The 18,765-nt window shown below is 48.8% G+C and overlaps 1 protein-coding gene across 1 annotated transcript in view; it reads left to right on the top strand.

Moving 5' to 3' along the window:
* The first annotated feature begins 691 nt into the window (after positions 1–691).
* The window catches only part of ARHGAP1 (Rho GTPase activating protein 1), a 199,499-nt gene continuing 181,425 nt past the window's right edge, over positions 692–18,765 (top strand). Inside the window, exon 1 of the mRNA XM_086959671.1 lies at positions 692–802. The gene's annotated coding sequence lies outside the window, so the exon portion shown is untranslated. The remainder of the gene's footprint in view (positions 803–18,765) is intronic.

The raw sequence follows: 18,765 nt of genomic DNA, 5'->3' as shown, positions 1-18,765 counted from the left end.
GCATAATACAGGAGCACAACCAAACAGGATGAAGACCAACAGCTGAATGCCCGTGAATACAGTTTAGCATTCAGAAGAAGGTTGTTCAACGAGCGATGCACTTTTGAAGAGAAACATTCTCTTCAAAAGTGCGCGCCACGGAATTAACTAACGTAACAGGATAAAAACATAGAGCGCACCAGAGTGTGCCAGAAACACAACAAAAAGCACTTACTTGTACACTACACCTATGCTGTGAAAATGTGCCTTTCCTGGCGCAGCCACTTTGTGTAATTTATGATATGTATATGTTTCTATCCTCTTCGTTGCTTGATTTTGCTCACAAGAAAGTGTCACTCATAGTAGTTGAAATGTCACTCATAATTACACTTAAATTATGAAAATGTCACACACAGCAACGTGAAACCTTGGCAGCTATGTGTCCAGGGTAAAGTACGAGTGTACTCGCTCGACAGTGTCACGCATGTGCCTGCAGGCTGTCACGCTCACGCAGAGATGTGTCACGCACGGTGTCTGACACATGGCAGGTGCGGGACCCTCGGATGCTCGCGCCCCGGTCGCACCCCAATGAAGGGCTCGGGGCGCATGAGGGACCCCGCCCCACCTCCGCTCCGCGCGCTGCAATTTCCACCCGAGACGCGCGAGGGCGCGCACAGCCGGAATTGACTCCCCGAGCTGTGACGTCGGCGCGTGGAGGCAGGCGCTCAGGTGGGCGGGCGCAGCGGTCGCCATAGAGACGCGCCCGCTTCCGGTCTGAAGCCGGATGTGTTGGAGAGTTTGACAGGAGCAGCGGGGAAGAGAGGTGAGAGGGCGGGGCCGCACGGGGGTGGGGGTACTGGGGGTCTGTGTGGGGGCAGGGACTGCCCGGAGGGGGTGGGGGGCGCCCGGAGGGGGTGGGGGGCGCCCGGAGGGGCACGGGTTGGTGTGTGTTGAGGGGCTGCAGCGAGGGGTGCGGGTGTGTGGGGCGGAGGGGGGTCTTGTGTTGTGTCTGGGTGGAGTGCACCGAGTGGATAGTGAGGGGGCAGAAGGGGTCTTGGAGAAGGGTGGGGAAGAGGGAGTGGGTAGGAGAGCCAGGCTGCTCATGGATAGCCTGGGACAGGGGGGGGGGGGGGGCTGGCAGGCATGAGAGGGGGGCGCCGTGTTAGATCCTGGGGGGCAGAGAGATACCATGGACGTTAGCGTTAGGGGGGAGAGGACCAGTGGGAGCAGAGGGCACCAGTGATGCCAGGGGGAGCGGGCACGGCTGCCACGGCTTCAGACTGCTGTGTGATATTCCTGCTTGTCGTGGGAGCCCGTTGACACCGCATCCCCACCATATGCATTCCAGTGCAGCTGCGCTCAGCGCTGGAGAGGGGGGGCATGGCGCCACATGTATTCGTGGAAGCGTGGGAGGGGGCGGCGGCTGCCCCCTCCCCTCAGAAGCACCATAGAAGCGGAAGAAGAAGCAGATCCGCGTGGATGCCCCAGCTTTGGGGTGACCTGCCTGAGCCCTGTGATCCAACAGCAAAGACCACCAGAGGGAAGCCTCTCTTAGGGTTGGATATACCCAATGGATGCCCCAGCTGTGGAGTGACCTGCCTGAGCCCTGTCATCCATCAGCCCACACCAGAGGGTAGCCTCTCTTAGGGTTGGATATACCCCATGGATGCCCCAGCTTTGGGGTGACCTGCCTGAGCCCTGTCATCCATCAGCCCACACCAGAGGGTAGCCTCTCTTAGGGTTGGATATACCCCATGGATGCCCCAGTTTTGGGGTGACCTGCCTGAGCCCTGTGATCCATCAGCCCATACCAGAGGATAGCCTCTCTGAGGGTTGGATATACCCCATGGATGCCCCAGCTTTGGGGTGACCTGCCTGAGCCCTGTGATCCAACAGCCCACAACAGAGGATAGCCTCTCTGAGGGTTGGATATACCCCATGGATGCCCCAGCTTTGGGGTGACCTGCCTGAGCCTGTGATCCATCAGCCCTCACCAGAGGATAGCCTCTCTGAGGGTTGGATATACCCCATGGATGCCCCAGCTTTGGGGTGACCTGCCTGAGCCCTGTGATCCAACAGCCCACAACAGAGGATAGCCTCTCTGAGGGTTGGATATACCCCATGGATGCCACAGCTTTGGGGTGACCTGCCTGAGCCTGTGATCCATCAGCCCTCACCAGAGGATAGCCTCTCTGAGGGTTGGATATACCCCATGGATGCCCCAGCTTTGGGGTGACCTGCCTGAGCCTGTGATCCATCAGCCCTCACCAGAGGATAGCCTCTCTGAGGGTTGGATATACCCCATGGATGCCCCAGCTTTGGGGTGACCTGCCTGAGCCCTGTGATCCATCAGCCCTCACCAGAGGATAGCCTCTCTTAGGGTTGGATATACCCCATGGATGCCCCAGCTTTGGGGTGACCTGCCTGAGCCCTGTGATCCAACAGCCCACAACAGAGGGTAGCCTCTCTTAGGGTTGGATATACCCCATGGATGCCCCAGCTTTGGGGTGACCTGCCTGAGCCTGTGATCCATCAGCCCTCACCAGAGGATAGCCTCTCTTAGGGTTGGATATACCCCATGGATGCCCCAGCTTTGGGGTGACCTGCCTGAGCCCTGTGATCCAACAGCAAATACCACCGGAGGGTAGCCTCTCTGAGGGTTGGATATACCCCATGGATGCCCCAGCTTTGGGGTGACCTGCCTGAGCCCTGTGATCCATCAGCCCACACCAGAGGATAGCCTCTCTTAGGGTTGGATATACCCCATGGATGCCCCAGCTTTGGGGTGACCTGCCTGAGCCCTGTGATCCATCAGCCCACACCAGGGGATAGCCTCTCTGAGGGTTGGATATACCCCATGGATGCCCCAGCTTTGGGGTGACCTGCCTGAGCCCTGTGATCCAACAGCAAATACCACCGGAGGGTAGCCTCTCTGAGGGTTGGATATACCCCATGGATGCCCCAGCTTTGGGGTGACCTGCCTGAGCCCTGTGATCCATCAGCCCACAACAGAGGATAGCCTCTTTTAGGGTTGGATATACCCCATGGATGCCCCAGCTTTGGGGTGACCTGCCTGAGCCCTGTGATCCATCAGCCCACAACAGAGGATAGCCTCTCTTAGGGTTGGATATACCCCATGGATGCCCCAGCTTTGGGGTGACCTGCCTGAGCCCTGTGATCCATCAGCCCACACCAGGGGATAGCCTCTCTGAGGGTTGGATATACCCCATGGATGCCCCAGCTTTGGGGTGACCTGCCTGAGCCCTGTGATCCATCAGCCCACAACAGAGGATAGCCTCTCTTAGGGTTGGATATACCCCATGGATGCCCCAGCTTTGGGGTGACCTGCCTGAGCCCTGTGATCCATCAGCCCACAACAGAGGATAGCCTCTCTTAGGGTTGGATATACCCCATGGATTCCCCAGCTTTGGGGTGACCTGCCTGAGCCCTGTGATCCATCAGCCCACACCAGGGGATAGCCTCTCTGAGGGTTGGATATACCCCATGGATGCCCCAGCTTTGGGGTGACCTGCCTGAGCCCTGTGATCCAACAGCAAATACCACCGGAGGGTAGCCTCTCTGAGGGTTGGATATACCCCATGGATGCCCCAGCTTTGGGGTGACCTGCCTGAGCCCTGTGATCCATCAGCCCACAACAGAGGATATCCTCTCTGAGGGTTGGATATACCCCATGGATGTCCCAGCTTTGGGGTGACCTGCCTGAGCCCTGTGATCCATCAGCCCACAACAGAGGATAGCCTCTCTTAGGGTTGGATATACCCCATGGATGCCCCAGCTTTGGGGTGACCTGCCTGAGCCCTGTGATCCATCAGCCCACAACAGAGGATAGCCTCTCTTAGGGTTGGATATACCCCATGGATGCCCCAGCTTTGGGGTGACCTGCCTGAGCCCTGTGATCCATCAGCCCACACCAGGGGATAGCCTCTCTGAGGGTTGGATATACCCCATGGATGCCCCAGCTTTGGGGTGACCTGCCTGAGCCCTGTGATCCATCAGCCCACAACAGAGGATAGCCTCTCTGAGGGTTGGATATACCCCATGGATGCCCCAGCTTTGGGGTGACCTGCCTGAGCCCTGTGATCCATCAGCCCACAACAGAGGATAGCCTCTCTGAGGGTTGGATATACCCCATGGATGCCCCAGCTTTGGGGTGACCTGCCTGAGCCCTGTGATCCATCAGCCCACAACAGAGGATAGCCTCTCTGAGGGTTGGATATACCCCATGGATGCCCCAGCTTTGGGGTGACCTGCCTGAGCCCTGTGATCCATCAGCCCACAACAGAGGATAGCCTCTCTGAGGGTTGGATATACCCCATGGATGCCCCAGCTTTGGGGTGACCTGCCTGAGCCCTGTGATCCATCAGCCCACAACAGAGGATAGCCTCTCTGAGGGTTGGATATACCCCATGGATGCCCCAGCTTTGGGGTGACCTGCCTGAGCCCTGTGATCCATCAGCCCATACCAGAGGATAGCCTCTCTGAGGGTCGGATATACCCCATGGATGCCCCAGCTTTGGAATGACCTGCCTGAGCCCTGTGATCCATCAGCCCACACCAGAGGATAGCCTCCCTGAGAGTTGGATATACCCAATGGATGCCCCAGCTGTGGAGTGACCTGCCTGAGCCCTGTCATCCAACATCAAACGCCACCAGAGGGTAGCCTCTCTGAGGGTTGGATATACCTCATAGATGCCCCAGCTTTGGAGTGACCTGCCTGAGCCCTGTCATCCATCAGCCCATACCAGAGGATAGCCTCTCTGAGGGTTGGATATACCCCATGGATGCCCCAGCTTTGGGGTGACCTGCCTGAGCCCTGTGATCCATCAGCCCACACCAGGGGATAGCCTCTCTGAGGGTTGGATATACCCCATGGATGCCCCTGCTTTGGAATGACCTGCCTGAGCCCTGTGATCCAACAGCCCACACCAGAGGATAGCCTGTCTGAGGGTTGGATATACCCAATGGATGCCCCAGCTTTTTTAGTGACCTGCCTGAGCCCTGTGATCCCTGTGTGAATATAAGGGGGTTATACCCAGATAAGTCACTAGGGACCTGGGTGCAATGCGGTACAATTAAAGGGGTCCCAGTGAACTAATAAAAGCTGTACATACAACTATTACTTGCACTAAATCAAAAACCACAATACAAGAAATGAGGCGCACTGTTATTTAATCTCAATGGGCTTTGGTCATTACGTTATAAGCAATAACAACATAGTCATCATAGTCCCCCAGGGTAGAAAGGGGAATGGGGTGAAATGGAGTGTTAGTGTAAAGGAGAAAGGATGTGCCAGCGGAACAAAGTGCAGTTACAATGTATCAAAATTTGCAATTCAACAATTCAGCTGGTTTCAGATCCCTGAGCCAGTAGATAGAATAACTAATATCCAAAAATTGAATATAACATCATGCACATGATGCTGCTAATTCTTAGTCTATATATTGGTGGCGTCAGCTGTTATAAGGTAGTAGCCGTCAACGTTTCGACCCCAAGACTACAACAGTAGGTGCAAATCACACCTTACACTGCGGTCTTCATCAGGACAAGAAGAAACCCAGGGGTGCACTGGTTGTTCGAGGTGGGTGGGTAATTAATTGCCCACATGGGTAGGTGAATGTATATACATCAAAGGCGCAGATCAATAAATGAAGACGTGTCGAAACAATTCATAGGTGCGACTCAATGGGACGCGCAAAGGGTCAATTGTCTTTAGTTATTCAATGCGGTTAATTCCAGGTGTGCAATTGCTGGAAGTGCTGGCGCGAAGGTTTTACGCTGACACTGCAGCAGCTAGAGGAAACTAAGACCATAATGACGGTAGCAGTACAGTTCTCTCCGGTTTGCTAATAGAGACAGCCCTATGATTAGGTCACGCTAAGGATGAGCCATGCCCTCTGCATCACCCGGCATGTGTTTTGAAATTAACCGCATTGAATAACTAAAGACAATTGACGACCCTTTGCGCGTCCCATTGAGTTGCACCTTTGAATTGTTTCGACACGTCTTCATTTATTGATCTGCGCCTTTGATGTATATAGATTCACCTACCCATGTGGGCAATTAATTACCCACCCATCTCGAACAACCAGTGCACCCCTGGGTTTCTTCTTGTCCTGATGAAGACCGCAGTGTAAGGTGTGATTTGCACCTACTGTTGTAGTCTTGGGGTCGAAACGTCGACGGCTACTACCTTATACCAGCTGACGCCACCAATATATTGACTAAGAATTAGCAGCGTCATGTGCATGATGTTATATTCAATTTTTGGATATTAGTTATTCTATCTACTGGCTCAGGGATCTGAAGCCAGCTGAATTGTTGAATTGCAAATTTTGATACATTGTAATTGCACATTGTTCCACTGGCACATCCTTTCTCCTTTACACTAACACTCCATTTCACCCCATTCCCCTTTCTACCCTGGGGCACTATGATGACTATGTTGTTATTGCTTATAACGTAATGACCAAAGCCCATTGTGATTAAATAACAGTGCGCCTCATTTCTTGTATTGTGGTTTTTGATTTAGTGCAAGTAATAGTTGTATGTACAGTTTTTATTAGTTCACTGGGACCCCTTTAATTGTACCGCATGAGCCCTGTGATCCAACAGCAATCCACCAGGGGATAGCCTCTCTGAGGGTTGGAAATACCCCATGGATGCCCCAGCTTTGGAATGACCTGCCTGAGCACTGTCGTCCAACAGCCCACACCAGAGGGTAGCCTCTCTTAGGGTTGGATATACCTCATGGATGCCCCTGCTTTGGAATGCCCTGTCAGACCCCTGTGATCCAACAGCAAACACCACCAGAGGATAGCCTCTCTGAGTGTCGGATATCCCCCATGGATGCCCCAGCTTTGGAATGACCTGCCTGAGCACTGTCATCCAGCAGCAATCCACCTGGGATAGCCTCTCTTAGGGTTGGATATACCCCATGGATGCCCCAGCTTTGGAATGACCTGCCTGAGCCCTGTGATCCATCAGCCCACACAAGAGGATAGCCTCTCTTAGGGTTGTATATACCCCATCCGGAAGACGTGAAACTTTTAGAATAAATATACTTTTCTACACAATTTGACGAGCGGAATGTGGCCAAAACGTGATATAGACCCCCCCTCTTCTATTGGCCCACCTTATCATTATGGTTTGTTGTGTGGTCCTGAAGAAGGTGGACTGTTATTTCTCGTCACCCACCGAAACGTACATGGACTGCCCTGTGTGAGAGATCCACGTCCACAACACCACAACGGCAGGAATTGGCGATGTCTTCCCGTTTCAACCTGTAGTGTGTCATATAAGCCTGGGGTTGGAATGAATGGTGTTTATGACAGGGTGTGCATGTTTTGTGTATGAATGAGAGAGTGGTAACAAGTTATACATATGAACACAATTGATATGTTCACTATAAAGTGTTTTTATGATAAATGTAGGTTAAATGTATGAAATAACTTATCTTGTTTTCTACAAATGTGGTTTTGACAAGTCATAAAATTGAAATGTATATGACAAGAATTATAAAGAATATTTTGAACATGTGAATTGGTAGGCATGGTAGTATATATCCACTATGGTTCAAATAAATATCTTTTAAAAAAAAGCCACATGTCTAGAAATTGTCTTAGGTCAGGTCATCGAGCACTTAGAGCTAACATAGAAGAAATACAGATCACGTGGAATTTTGTACTTTTGTTGTGCTTGTCTTTTTCGCCTTCTCCTAGACCAACAAGCATTTGCAGTGCAACAGGTCTCGCATTAGTTAGAGATTTTGGCATAGTTTATATTTTGCTGGATCTGTTTATTGTTTTGTGTACTGAATGTGTTAGCTAACTACAGTTTTGTATGTATCTGTGGAGTAAGTATGTGTATTATACCTTTCGCGTTGAATATTTGCTGGTGTACTACTATGTTGCTTCAGCTAGGGTAGCAATAATATATATTTGTAGTTGTGTTCTAGTATTATTTGTAGATAGTGTTGTGTTGTAAAATTGGTATGTTTGTGTTAATTAATATGTAGTGTAGAATGTTTTTAAGCATTGTAACCATAAGGGTTGCATAAATATGTCCAGCACAAATGTGTTTTTATATTTTTTTTATTAGACATACATTTTTGCTGCAATCGAGTAAATATTAGTAAATAGTTTCTGAATTATTTTAGAGACAGTTTTTATTATTAGCAGTACATTATATTTGATTAATAATTTCTGTAATCCATCCACGGAGAGACACACACACAGAGACAGAGACTAGAAAGATCGAGACTAAAACAGAGAAATACAGAGACCGAAAGACACAGAGACGGAAACACATAGACAGAAAAGAACACACGCAGACAGAGACACACACACAGAGACAGATGTGCACACAGAGACAGATGTGTATACATAAAGAGAGACGTACACACAGAGACACACGCAGACTGAGACACACAGAGACACACAGAGACACACAGAGACACACAGATCCAGACACAGGCAGATACACAGAGACACATAGATGGACACATAGATGGACACATAGATGGACACATAGATGGACACATAGATGGACACATAGATGGACACATAGATGGAGACAGAGATGGAGACAGAGATGGAGACAGAGATGGAGACATAGACAGAGCGAGACAGACACAGAGATGGAGACACACAGATGGAGTAGAGAAATCAAAGGGGGAGGAAGAGGTGGTGCTGTGTGGCACCGAGGTGGGCACGTCCTCCTCTTGCGAAAGTAACAGTAATCAGAAAGGTCCACCTCGAAGAGGGTCAGTGTGTATCCTGTTGACTATGGAGTACACACACTTTGTTAAAATACCCCTCACACACCAAAAGGGCCCTTGGTGTCATGCTTCATCATCTGGGTCTTCCCGCCCGGCTGCCGGACGGGGCAGTGCTGCGACAAGCGGCTACGCTGGAGCACCTTTTAAATGTGGGTGCTATGTGAGTGAATTTGAGTGAGTGTCAGTGGGGTCAGGGGTGATAAAAAAGTGATGTTAAAAAATACCTGGCCTAGTGATGGAAAAAACTATTTAATAAGCACTGGCTGGTATTGTTAAAAAAAAGTGGTGTCAGAATGGATAAGGGGGTAAATGGGCTTACGTTCCTGTGCGGGTCAGAAGACACAGACACAGAGATGGAGACACAGACCTAGAGACACAGACCTAGAGACACAGAAACAGAGAGAGACAGATACACACATAAAGAGAGACAGATACACACATAGAGAGAGACAGATGTGTGTGTATGTTGAGTTTTATTTTCTGATGAACAGTTGGCGTACAGGTGCTTTTAGTCGGCTATGGTGAGGTGTCTGTCAGATTTCACTTGGGAATGTTGCATGCATACACAAACTCGCATTCTCATCTCCGTATTGAAAGCCATAAAATTCTTTGATTATTTTACAAAATATTATTTCCCCTTACTTAGTCCCCCTTCCGACCCGCATCCCTCTCCTTTTCCACTGCCCCTCTTTGATCCCTGCAGATCATGTCCTATAATTTCACATTATAGCCAGCGTGATTATGGGGAAATCTGCAGCTCACCCCCTCATCTTACTGATCAAGCTACGCCTCTGTCAATGAAGGCAGACAACTGGTTCACACAAAAAAACCCACGCGAGAATTACTACTCTGAGTCTGAGCTAAAGTGCGTTCTATATACATTTTAGTGAATTTGTAACAAAAAGTCTGTAAAACAAAGAGATCCGTCTTTAACGAGACCAAAAACATGATACTCATGGCACCTTGTAGTTTAGTCCACTGGGAGATAGTGGTGATGGAGCAAAGATTGTGATGCAAAGTCGTACCAGGGGCCACTCTTTCCTCTATCAGTGGCAGCAAGCGGTTCAGGTGGTGCACACTAGGATATGGTGTATTGCTTTAGGTTGTGCAGCAGATGAAGAGGCACGGGTCCCAGAGGTTCTCACCGAACTCTATGCTTTTGTGTATTTCACCGGTTAGACACCACCTTCCTTGCACGAAGGCCTCTTACTAGGTTACCGCACGAGGCCTGGGAATACAAGATGTAGAGCAGGGATTTAAGTGTGATGAAAAAACTGGGGAGTCTATCAAAGGGGCATGGCCGATGGAATTAAACGCGCAGCTTAAAAACCCCTACACTAAAAATCTGTGCTTAGCATAATGTGCCGCCGGACTGATATTTTGCTGTTTCGGTCACTGCATGCAGATATCAAGATACAACAAGTGACATTGCACATATAACAAACCAGGACATTATTGGTGGCACTGCTGCAGAGTTAATATTCTTTTCACCCTGAGGGTGAGGGTAAAAAAGAAGAGCCTGCTAGGGACCCGTCTCGGCACCTGCTCTTTAAAACTGCCGTGCTGAGCCCCGGCACGACCCGGCTCACATAAATCCCTGGTGTACAGTATATCCACAGCTCTGGTGTGGCGACTTGGGGCTGCATTTGCATTTTGGGAGTTGTAGCCTTGGCTCACTGAAACTGGACTTTAAAATGAAGGATTAACAGTAGAAATCAAGGTATTAACAGTCGGTCTCTCTGATGACAAGGAGCATCTGGTAATAACCAGGGTCAGTATGTGACATAAAATAGGCCCGGGCACCAAAATAAAAGTGGCCAATAGTGAGTTACTGAAAAAAGGGACCCATGTTTTCAAATTTGGGCTGTTTTGAACTTGTAAAGACACACAGTATTTGTATAATGCGAGGTATGGATGTATGCATGGATGTTGCAGGCAATGGTTGCTTTAATATCTTGGAAATCAACAGTAAAAACCTGCCCAGTAAACCATTAAAACAGGCCCACAAACAATCAAAATGCGGCCCACACACTCATGCCAGCCCATTAGGCATTGCCTGACTACCTAATAGGCCAGTCCAACCCTTCTTGAAACCCAACGCATGGCCTGGCATTCCACTTTCTTTTCCAGTGTTGAAAGATTTGTGCTAACGCCGTGAAGTTTGAGGGGGTGACCCCCACTCCTCTCCCAACCCCCCAATTTCCAGCACCTACAAACATGCCCAGCATGGATGGCCACCTCACAACATGTTATCGCCCACACTTTTTCAAGTCTTGGACTTTCATGTGACCGAAATGCATTTTGGGAGCTCACATCTGGATCGCTTCCACTGACCTAATTAGATTAACACTTCTTATAGCAAAAATGTGTGAGTGATGACATGCGGTGAGTTGGCCATCCCGGCAGATACTGCGTTGGTTAAAAAGTGATGCTTGATTAAAGTATCCGTGTAACACGGGGCCATTAGGCAGCTGCTTTTAATCTCGCCTTCTGTGTAGCCTCCCTTGGCACTATGGCCCTTGGCGCTATAGCCCTTTATCGTATCTGTTAAATTTTCTAGTTCATGAGCAATACGTCCAGCCAGCTCTGTTATTTGAACTTCCAGACCTACACATCACCGGGCACAAAAATACTGGCCTGCGATATTCAGTGAATCTACACACAAACCTGATATTACCTAGCAAATAAAAGCACTGTGCAAAGGGCCATGTCCCCCACTTTCCCTAGTCGTCAGTCCAACTGACGACTAGGGAAAGAAGTGGGAAGAATGGGTAGGGAAGAATGTCCCCACCAGCCCTCCCTCCACCTCATTGACGTCAAAGTACTTTGTCTAGGGGTTAAAATGTACAATGGTGCTCCGAAAAAAGGAAGTTGGATTTTTTAGTAAAACGACGAGTTAACACAAAAATAAAAAATCACGTATCGCCCATCACAAAGTGTCCTGTGTGAATTTATAGATTTTAACTCCCCACCGTTCTGATTTTATCGTCCTCTTTTCCGTAAGGGTTTTTTTCCACGGACGCCTTTTGTCCGTAATTTCAGACATTTGCTTGAGCTGCCCCCTTCAAGCAGCATGTAACTCTCACTGCAGGGGCCAGCTCACGCTCCTGCTGTGATCTGTGGCCTGCAGCAGCCCCTCCCCGACCTGGCACAGACTGCTATCAGCCCATTATCATTCTGTATGTTGGCCTAATTATCGAATGAAAATAGGCCTCCATGCCCAGTGACGGCATTTCGGATCTGGTGTTTTTAGGTCTCGCCTACGCAGCGCAAATGTGGTGCATAGGAGGAGACCTTTAGTAATTGATTCCCTTTTTCTGCCAAAAATGAGCACGCTTTGCATTGCTTTCAATGGCAACACATGCACGTTTGGCGATTCCCTTGCAGGAGCGAGCTTTGATAGCAGATGGTTCCTGCTTGCTCCCACAAGGGAAACAGGCTCAGGCCCCCTCCTCTCTTCCCTCCCCTGCTGCCTCTCACAAACTTTTTTTTAATTTTTACTTTCAGTGCGAGGCACGCACGCTTATTCTTCTCCACCCTCTCCCTGGCTCTCTGCCCCATTATTCCATCTCCTTCCATCCACTTTATTCGCCCTCTCCCCAAGTCACTCCCTACCTGTCCCTGCCTCGCCGCCTGCCCCCCCCTTTCTCGCCTCACCTCCGTCTCACGCTTCTGTCCTCCCACTTTGCCTGCTCTGCACGTTCTATACACCACATCACTTTCCTCCTCTGGGTCTTATCTGCCACCCCCCCCCATCAGCGCGTCTGTGTACCTCCCATTTTCTTTCCCCTCACCCTATTTCCATCTGTCCAGAATCACAATCTTCGCTTCCCGGTCTCGCCATCTCCGTTGCCCACCCTTCACTTTTTATCACCCTCTCATCTGGCCTGCTAGTTTGACCCCTCTCTTTCACTTCTGAAGTCTGACCAGCTCTCTCTCCATCCATCACCCTTACAGCCCCCCTGTCTGCTTGCCCACTGCACGACTGTCAAACCCACACTTCAGTCTTATCTCACCATCACCTTCCTCCTCGTGTATATCGCTTACTAGCCCTAACGAGACCCTAAAGCAAGCCGCAGCCCGCCTCGCCTCACCTTGCAGCCCTCCCATGTTGTATCTGCCACCTCCATCGCCAGGCCATTAACCTTTTAAGTCCTGAATTTATCCAGTTGCAAATGATTGTCATGATGCGCTGTGGTCCATTTGGTGCCACTAAAGAAACTATTACTTCAGCTCCCAGAACCCACCGGGCTAGCAAACCAAGGACACGTGCACTCTAGCAACCCCACCTCTCGTTTTTTGCACCATCTAGCCCTGAGGGGTGATTCTTGTCTCCAGCTGTGCCTGTACTCCCCCGTCCCCCAATTATGTACCTCCCCTTGCCATACTTCTGCTCCTCTTCCCCACCCCCTCACTTCCTACTTCCTCCTCTCCCACATCCTCCCAATTCACCTCAGTTCTCCTGGAATTTGCTCGCATGCCTGTGTATTTATCTTCCCTGGTCCTTATTCAAACTCAAGATAGGCCCATTGGTAGAGGGGGTGGATTAGCCATACTCTACAGGAAACACCTTACCTGCAGGATGACGGATATTGGTATATCTAATAGCGAAAGCGCGCACTTCGCAATACAAATATCTCCCACCATTTCCATAACAGGCCTGTTGGTATATCGCCTACCGGGCTGCCCAAAGCAATTTGTCAGCTCGCTACTGGAAACAGTGACTGTATCGGACTCGACTGCCTCTAATTTCCTGGTGGTGGGAGATTTGAACTTACATTTCAATTGAGCCTCAGAGGCTACACATAATAAGGGTTTCCTTCTGGATCCGATCTTTGCCAACATTCAGATGCTTGTATCTAATTCTCCAGTCCCCCTCCCTTAGACCGACCACTTTCTGGTCCCTTTCTCTTGGCAGGTAAGGAATGATCTTCCTCGAACCCCTCGGTTCTATACACTTATGATAGAGCCTGGTCCAAGTTATCCGTTGAAAACTGGATGCACAAATTGGAACAGACTGTTCCCCTTCACAACCCGATCCTGTGAAGGAGGACGAAAACTTCAGGAGCTGGCTTGTTAGCTCACTGGATGTAGTTCTGCCAAAGAAAAGAATTGAGAAAAAGGGCAGAGGGTCCAAATCTTCTTGGTATACCCCGGAACTCAGAGCCCAAAGGAAAAAGTGTAAGAGACTTGAGCGTATCTGGAGGAAGGACTGGGCGGACCACAGTAAGATAACCTATCGGGTTATTAGAGCCTATAAAGTCTCCCTCAAGAATGCCAAGATTGCATTCTTTGAAGAGAGAATTAGGACATCTTCCAACTCATCGAGAGAAACTTTCCAGATCATCAAGAAATTATTAAAGATCCCTGACCCCCCTTTGGCCCCGGACATTTCGGGAGTGAAATGTAATCATCTCGCGGTGTTTTTTGATTCTAAAATTCAGAACATTTCAAAAACTTTGCCGTAATTAGGGGATACTCCAGACCTTAGTAATAAGTCTCATGCACATGGTCCACAGATGAATACCTTTGCTCCAGTTGCAGTGGAAGATGTGGAAAAAAGCCTATTAGCTATGAAAAGCGGATCGCCGAGTGATCCCGCACCTATGTACATTCTTAAACAGGTTTCTGCCACCATATCACCTCCTGCCACTGGTCTAATTAATTCCTCTCTTTGTCAAGGCACTGTTCCCCCCCCCCCACCCCCCCAGCTGGAAAGGCGCAATTGTAAAAGCTCTACAAAAAAAACCTCAGATGGATCACACACAACTGGCCAATTTTAGACCCATGTCACTGTTACCAGGACTTAGTAAGATTGCGGAGAAGATGGTGAATCAGCAACTATCCTCTTTTCTGGAATCTAACGAGCTACTTCGGAGCTCGCAGACAGGCTTCCGACCTGGTCAGGGAACAGAAACGGCCCTGATTGCAGTTATGGAAGAGGCGAGGTGCATTCTGGACTCGGTAGGATCAGTGGCTGTGATCCTCCTGGATCTGAGTGCAGCCTTTGATACGGTTGACCACCGTATCTTAATTCAGCGCCTATCTAACATCGGAGTCTCAGGCATGGCATTGGCATGGTTAACTTCCTTCCTTGACAATCGGACTTATCAAGTCTGGGAAGGAAATGCACGATCTAGTCTGATCCCCCTCCAGTGTGGTGTACCGCAGGGCTCCTCACTGAGCCCTACCTTATTCAACGTGTACATGTCCCCACTGGAGGAGGTGGTCGCTCCATTCGGGATAAAAATAGTGAGCTACGCTGACGACACTCAACTTGTCGTCTCACTTACCCAACGGGACCAAAGTTCTGGAACCCTTCATTCATGCCTTGCCGAAATACATACGTGGATGAGTAAGTCCGCACTCAAACTTAATGGCTCAAAAACCGAGCTAATGCTCTTGGAGCATAAGATGACATCATTGCCTGATGCCATTTGGCCGGCCTGTATGGGTGATCCCCCGCTTCCTAAAAGTGAAATCAAAAGTTTGGGAGTGTGGATTGATCAGGACCTCTCATTTAAAGTTCAAGCTAAGAAAACTGCTGGCATCTGTTTTGGCTTGCTTCGTTCAGCTCGTAAGGTTCTCCCCCTTCTTCCCTCCCCCTCAAAGAAACGTCTGATTCAGGGACTGATCCTTTCAAGGTTGGACTTCAGCAACGCCTTATATCTGGGCACTCCTGAAGCGACTATCAATAAGCTACAATACATACAGAATTCAGCAGCCAGGCTGCTAACAGGTACTCGAGCAAGGTCATCAGCAAAACCAGCCCTCAGAATGCTGCTCTGGCTGCCTGTCCGCGAAAGGATAAAGTTTAAATCCCTCTGTATTGCCCACAAATCATTACAAGGCAAGGGTCCCACTATTTTGAAGGACTTAGTGCTCCCCTACAAAGCTAATAGGCCCCTTCGCTCAGACCATGAGTGTCGAGCCAAAGTCCATAGAGCAAAAAGGGCGCGATCAGGTGGACGGCGGTTTTCCATCAATGCAGCAACCTTGTGGAATTCTTTACCGCTTAAGCTCCGAGCTGAACCTAACCTTCTTCGTTTTCGAAAGCTCTTAAAACTTTTCTGTTCCCTCAGGGCCTTGAATTCCACTCTCTGTTTTCAGTAGTCTGGGTTCTTCAGCGCTGGGACGCTCCAGGGTAACCACACGCTTTATAAATCCGCATCCAATCCAATACATACACTACTGCATTCTCCAAAACCACCCCTCCCGGCCTCAAACTTCAGGTCATGATACGTCATTGCCCTAAAGCCTTATAATCGCTCGCATCCGGACCGCCTGCGCCCCATGTGGAGTTGATCTTCAGAGACCACATGCAGCAAAGACTAGATGAGGGAGAGAGGCAGTGCAGTCATTGAGTGGGTGATGGGGGAGGGCTTGTGTAATCCGGAGAATGGGGGGCTCACACGAGAAATCTGCAGTGTGGGAGGTGGGAGCTGTGCAGTAATCAGAAAAATGTATGTGCCAAAGGAGGAGTGAACAGTGGGGAGTGAAAACGGGCTCCAACAGAAGTTATGCAGTACTGGGGGATTTTCAAAATTGGAAAACATGTTAACAAAAAAAACCAAGCATTGGCATAGCCAAAAGGTCTTGCTTTTGGGACCTTTTTAAGTATTGAGTTATGCAGCACCATATCCTTGATGCAACAACATCAACTGTTGCATGACTACACTTATAAGGTCCCAAAGGCGTGACCTATTGGCTATACCAATGCTTGTTTTTTCAGTGTAGGAGAGGGGGCATGTAAGATCTGAGAAGCCTTCAACTTTGATCTTTTTCTTCACTTTTTTTTTAATATGCAAACACAGGTGTGTTTCACTCGCATACACAAAAGATGCAGTGATTTCAAGGTTCTCTCAACCTAAAAGAAACTTATTTTGACTTGTTCATGTGTTGGTTGTCTGTTTACTTATGCACTATTGCGCGACTTCCTCTGATGTGTATGCAAAAAGTACCCTTAGTCCTGAATTCTCGTCCTGAATTTTGACCTTCTGTCCTGAATTTTTGTCCAAAATGTTGACCCTTTGTTCTGAATTTTTGCACTCAATGGCCTGAATTTGCACCCATGCCAGTTGGTCACCCTTCCTGCTCTGGCCTCATGTAGATGTTAAAGTAGGAAGATTAGATTGAACCGGTGACCTATCAAAAGCACAAAGGACATGTTAAATATTGAATAAGACTATAAAAAAGGAAAATAGTTTCCACGGCGATATGTGTTGAAAGCGTATTTTATTTAGTTGGAGTAATATGCTCACATGTATAGTTTACCTACTGTCGAAAGGGGGCTGACTGCGTGATCAGGCTGTGCTGTGTGAAGTATTGTGGGGGTTGTTCTTCACCCCCCCTGCCCACGAGGTTCACTGGAAGGGGCACAGCTGAATTGAGTGAACCCAACAGAGAGGCAACTGCCAAGCAGCGCTCTGCATGCTGGGATTGTGTTGGGGACTTGAATTCACCTACATGTAGTGTGGGAGGCTGAGAACCATCTTTGGGTGAACTCCGAGCTTGTGAATATATATATATCTCCTACTGGCGATAGCCAGTAGGTATATATAGTTAGGACCTAGCTACCATAGGAAATCCGCAACATTCTATTGGGAATAACTTTGGCGCAGGTTGATGAATCTGTGTGTAATTTTCCAAAATTTAGGCCAGGCCAGCTCCGCTCCGCTCCTTCCCTGGAAGTTTCGGGGGGATTCGTCATGCGGGGGCCGAGAAAAAAGGGGGGTCCCAAAACGTGTTTTCCCCATGTTAATTTCCATAGGACGAATAGACAAGGCTACAGCCCGAACCGCTGAACGGAATTACACCAAACTTTGCAAAATTTTAGGGACTGGTAAGTAGAAGTGCCTTTTCTATATTTGGCGAAAATTGCTCTAGTGGTTTTTACGAAAATTAGGTTCAAAAACACATATATATCTATATGCGCGCTTACAGGTACGCGTACCGGGGAGCGCACCCGGCACGCCACGGAAGTGCGCCAGCGGAAAGCTGATTGGTTCTCGGGTGTCTGTCAACATTCTAAACAGTCCGGAGAGTCTGCCATCTTGTGTCTCGGTAGAATCGAGACACAAGAGGTGAAAATAAAAAGGGGGAAATGATTATAAGGGGGCAGGGTAGACACCCCCTGACCCCTTAGGTTTTCTGAAGGGGGCCTAGAAGGACCCTGTGGTGCAAAAAAACTATATATATATTTTTTAAATTTTCGCGGGGTAAGCGCTGGGTGCGTTCCCTTGTACGCGTACCCTGAGCGTACCACGGGGAAAACCAGAAAAAATTTTTTTGGGGGCGTGGAGGGGTCCTTGTGGGACCCCCAGAGCAGGCCTAGGGGGTCAGGGGGCTTCTACCTGCCCTCTTTGCGTGTTTTGCACCTTTGTTTCACTGCTTTCCAAAATGGATGCCAACACTTCCTGGTTTGGAGTGTTGACAGACAGTGGCAGCCAATCGGCATGCCTTTCACAGGAAAGCAGCATGCTCCTTGGCTGTCAATACTTCTAACCAGGAAGTGTTGACATTCATCTTGTGCTAGGTAGAACGAGACACAAAAGAAGCAGAAAAACAAACGTGTAGAATGCAAAAAGGGGGCCGGGTAGAAAGAACCTGATCCCCTAGGGCTGCTCAGGTGGTCCCACAAGGATATTAACATATTTAAACGTTATTCGCTAATAGAATTAGCATTTAAAACACCTTGCGAATTCACTGAAAAAAACATAGGTTTCAGGCCTTATATAGTTAGGAATTAGCATTAAAAAAACCTTGCAAATTCACTGAAAAAAACCATAGGTTTCAGGCCTTATATAGTTAGGAATTAGCATATAAAAAACCTTTGAAATTCACTGAAAAAACCATAGGTTTCAGGCCTTATAGTTAGGAATTAGCATTTAAAAAACCATTGAAATTGCTCCTGTATAGTTAGTTGTACTAACTATATTTCGCGCACCCGCAATCCACTGCTGATGATGTCACATATTAGATCATTCATG

This window comes from Lissotriton vulgaris, chromosome 2_2 (assembly GCF_964263255.1).
Source record: "Lissotriton vulgaris chromosome 2_2, aLisVul1.2, whole genome shotgun sequence".
Classification (NCBI taxonomy): domain Eukaryota; kingdom Metazoa; phylum Chordata; class Amphibia; order Caudata; family Salamandridae; genus Lissotriton; species Lissotriton vulgaris.
This window is presented reverse-complemented; position numbering and strand designations above follow the sequence as displayed.